The 4,251-nt window shown below is 43.9% G+C and overlaps 1 pseudogene; it reads left to right on the forward strand.

Annotated features, from left to right (window-relative positions):
- The first annotated feature begins 285 nt into the window (after nt 1-285).
- On the forward strand, nt 286-2,375 carry LOC118716440 (annotated as a pseudogene).
- Nucleotides 2,376-4,251: the final 1,876 nt, after the last annotated feature.

Consider the following 4,251-nt stretch of genomic DNA (forward strand, 5'->3'; position numbering starts at 1 on the left):
TCATGGATGGGTCGATAAGCACCTGGATTAACATGATGAAGGGCTGGCAGTACGTTGGTTCGTGCTGGACTACGATGCAGGGCTGCTCCCCTACTACACGGGGCAAAATGTTGAGAGGCTCTCGCCAAGGCTGTGTGAGACTCAGAGAAGCTGTGATTCGTACTATAGACAATGAAGACGACAGCAACTTCACAATAGCTGTTGAGTAGAAAACTATCCATTTCCAGGCTCGTGATGCTGATGTTAGAGAGAAGTGGATCCGTGCCTCAGAAGAAACAGTCTTCAGCATCGAGGTTAGGATTCAGGATTTGTTCCTAGTGTCCAAGACTTTGATAAGAAAATCACAAAGGCTGGTGCTTACCTGCAGATCTTGATAGAACAATTAAAACTTTTTAATGACAAACTTCAAAACTGCAAAGATGTTGAATAGAGAAAGAGAATAGAAACTCTTTAAGAGACAACGAATAGCATGGTATAATCCATTAAAAGCTGTGTTGTGTTGCTGCAGATTGCTAGAGATGGGTGTAATGTAGAGAATCATGCAGGTGGAATTATAAGTGCTATGAATCCTGTAGATGCAACCTAGTCCCTAGGAACCTGTGATCAACACAGTGCCTTCCCAGACTGTATTTCCTCCAGACCCTGGTCAGTTGTGTTAAGTCAGAGCCGCATGCACCTTCCCTGTCAGTTGGACCTGTATTAGCTATCTTGGGACATCATCAGACTCCAACACCAAGTAACACAGGCAGTGGGTGCTCACCACCTAGTAGCAGTCTAACTTCTCCAAGCCATGCCAGCTTGTCTCTGAGTATGGTCCCAGAGTTCTCTTATTCTAGCAGTGAAGGTTAATTCTATGATGCTGATGAATTTCATCAAAATGGCTCATCCCCAAAGCACTTAATAGAGTCCTCTGGATCTGCTTCTGTCTTGACCCATAATAGCTCAGGAAATAGTCTAAAGTATCTAGATACCACAGAATCCATTAGTCCTTCCATGTCCAATGGAACAAGTGCTTCTGACCTTTTCAAATCCTATGATGATAGAGATGATGAAGGGGAGGTGGGGCTGGTTGAAAAGCACAAGGTTATCATGCATCTGTTGTCACAGGTTAGGCTTGGGATGGATCTTACTAAGGTAGTTCACCCAGCCGAAACCAGTTTGGCTCAATGGATAGAGTGTCGCCTTGGGAACCGAAGGGTCCTGGGTTCGATTCCGGTCAAGGGCATGTACCTTGGTTGCGGCATATCCCCAGTAGGGGGTGTGCAAGAGGCAGCTGATAGATGACTCTCTCTCATCGATGTTTCTAACTCTCTATCTCTCTCCCTTCCTCTCTGTACAAAATCAATAAAATATATTTTTTTAAATAATAAAAATTAAAATTAAAAATTAAATTAAATTTTAAAAAAAGGTAGTTCACCCAACATTTATTCTTGAAAGAAGATCTCTTTTAGAAATGTATGCAGACTTTTTTGTACATCCAGACCTGTTTGTGAGCATTAGTGACCAAAAGATGCCAGAGACCGAATGGTTCAGGTTATGAAATGGTACCTCTCAGCCTTTCATGCAGGAAGGAGATGATCAGTTTCCAAAAAGCCAAACAACCTCATTGTGGGTGAGATCTTTCAGTGTCATTGGGCATTACCAAATGATACCAAAGAGAACACAGAGCTAGTTTCAGAAGGATCAGTGCCTGGGATTTCCAAAAACATTCATGGCTGAGCAGGTTTCCTATCATCCACCCATTTCAGCCTTTTATGCTGAGTGTTTTAACAAGAAGATACAATTCAGTTCTTATATCTGGACCAAAGCAAAATTCCTTGGAATGTCAATTGGGGTCCACAGCATAGGACAGGGCTGTGTCTCATGCCTAGGACCATGACAAACATTATATTTTCACAGCGCCCATCATTGTGGAAGGTCTACCCTCACAGTGCCCTAGATGGAGAATGCTATATTAATTGTTCCAAAACTGGCTATAGTGCAAATATTGTCTTCCACATGAAATCTTTGTAAGATTTCTGGGCAAGAAGTACAGAATTACTGCTGAGATTTTTTTTTTTCCCTCCAAATGACAAGAAGTCCTTTGTTCAATTGAAGGGAAATGGAATGGTGTCGTGTATGCAAAATATGCAACGGGGGAAATGTAGTTTTTCTTGATGCCAAGAAATAGCCTATAATCAAGAAGAAGAAAGTTAGAAGATCAGAATGAGTATGAATCTCGCTGCCTGTGGAAGGATGTCACTTTCAACAAAAATCAGAGATAGTAACACAGCAACTGAAGCCAAGCATAGTCTTGAAAAAAGACAAAGAGCTGAAGCCTGAGAAAGGAAGAAGGAAAGTCCATGGGAGGGGAAGACGGAGAATGTTGGGTTTAAGATGAGCCATCACACATTTGTAATAATATGAACAATAAAAATTTATTTAAAAAAAAAAAAGGGTGGGGTGAGAAGGGGGGGGGGGGAAGGAACATTTGTAATAATATGAACAATAAAAATTTATTTAAAAAAAAAAAAAAAAAAAGATGAGCCATCACTGAAACGCTTTGGTGCTGCCAAGCATTAGGTTGCGAGATGCAAAGTTTACATGTGATAACCAGGGCAGTGGGAGTAATTAAGCAGCAGTCTTCCTTTGGGAGAACTGACTTACTCCCTTCTTATTGCAGTGGTTCCTGTCTCAGGGCTACTATTCTCTTTACTTTTGTACATACATTTTTTTCATAATGAAAATAATTTAAAAATCTAAAACTGAGGTCCCGTGGTTATGAGGTGAGGCCCACCACCCTCGTCAGTGGTAAAGCCTGGACTGGAGGGAGAAGGGGCCTCACCAGGCATGGAACCCGCTTCCTGCCCCCAGAAGGCTCTTCAGCAGCTTGAGAAAACAAATGCAGACAAATCTCATGGCTTAAAGGAGTAGATTCCGGGGCATTGCTTCTCACACTGTTATCATTTCCCCAATCACAGTTTCTCACTGGAAGGAACAACAACAACACCAGCATTCCCAGACTTTGGACTGTGCCCCCAAGAGTTCTCCTGGAAACATATGACACATGCAGACTCCAGGGATTCAACCAGACCACAGAGCAGACTGGGTCCGTGGCAGCGCCCCTGGGGGTCTGGCTGTTTAATTTATTTACCCAGTGAAACTAGGGCATCCCTGAACTCCAAAGGGGATCAGCATCCCAATTTCACCAAAGAGCAATTTGGCCTAGAAGGGCCCTGTCACCCGCCCAAGGTCATCTCCCCCTGCGACCTCCCCCCATTTTTTACAACCTTGTGCCCTCTGCAAGTTTTTTGTGGAAGATGTTGCCCGCCTGAGAGACCCCTCAGAAAGAAAAGGCTCTGGGGGCTCCCGCTGGTAGGTAGAAGGGGAAAAGCCAGTCATTCTCTTTGGTTCTGGATGACTAGAGCCTTCTCCAGCATCCCCGCCTGCTTGATGCAACCTCCCTTTTTGCTTCCCCGCCCTTATGTCCCCGTGAAGCTCTCTGATTCCGTTTTCATAATAATGATCTCTTTCAGCAGCTAAGGAGCTCTCAGCGGGGAGATGCTCTAATAGAAAAGACAGGGAGGAGCCAGAGGATATCTGTTACAGCCGTTATTTTCTACTCAGGATCCTATTTTGCATCTTAACTTGGAGCCCATATTGAGCCTAGAGGGAGGGGCCCTGAAACCCGCAGTGGGAAATGCATTAAAATCAAGGCCATGGTTACAAAGTGAAACACTGCCACCACGTGGCCACTCTCGGTCATCACAGCTCTGCTTTCATCGGCTTAAACACAGAGGGCGGGATGGAGCAGCAGGCATGCATGGCTCTGGCCTTCTTGAAATTATGCTATTTATATTAATGGAAGTACAGGCACCTAATACAAAGCTCATAAGTTCCAAATGCTCCGCAATGGAACGTTAATCTCTCCACCCGTGGCCCAAGAGGGATTACTGAGGATTTCTTGCTTAGCCTGCAGATGTACTCTAAGCGCACTGATACGCGCACACACACATATACACACCCGTCCTTTCAGCACCAATGCTGTTATGTTTCCCTGTGTGATCACTGCTATACCCATGGTGCATTGAAGACACTCTAAATAAACATGAGCCCTGTCTATGCCTTGGTTTCTTCACCTCCTATATCTCATGTACAGTTAATTGCTAAAATCCCATCTCTCACAGATAGAGCAGGAGAAACCAGCAGATAATAGATAAAAGACATGATTTTATCCAAATGCCCACTCAAGCCCACAAAAAATCAACTCGG

The sequence above is a fragment of the Pipistrellus kuhlii genome, unplaced genomic scaffold, assembly GCF_014108245.1.
Source record: "Pipistrellus kuhlii isolate mPipKuh1 unplaced genomic scaffold, mPipKuh1.p scaffold_m20_p_12, whole genome shotgun sequence".
Taxonomy (NCBI): Eukaryota; Metazoa; Chordata; class Mammalia; order Chiroptera; family Vespertilionidae; genus Pipistrellus; species Pipistrellus kuhlii.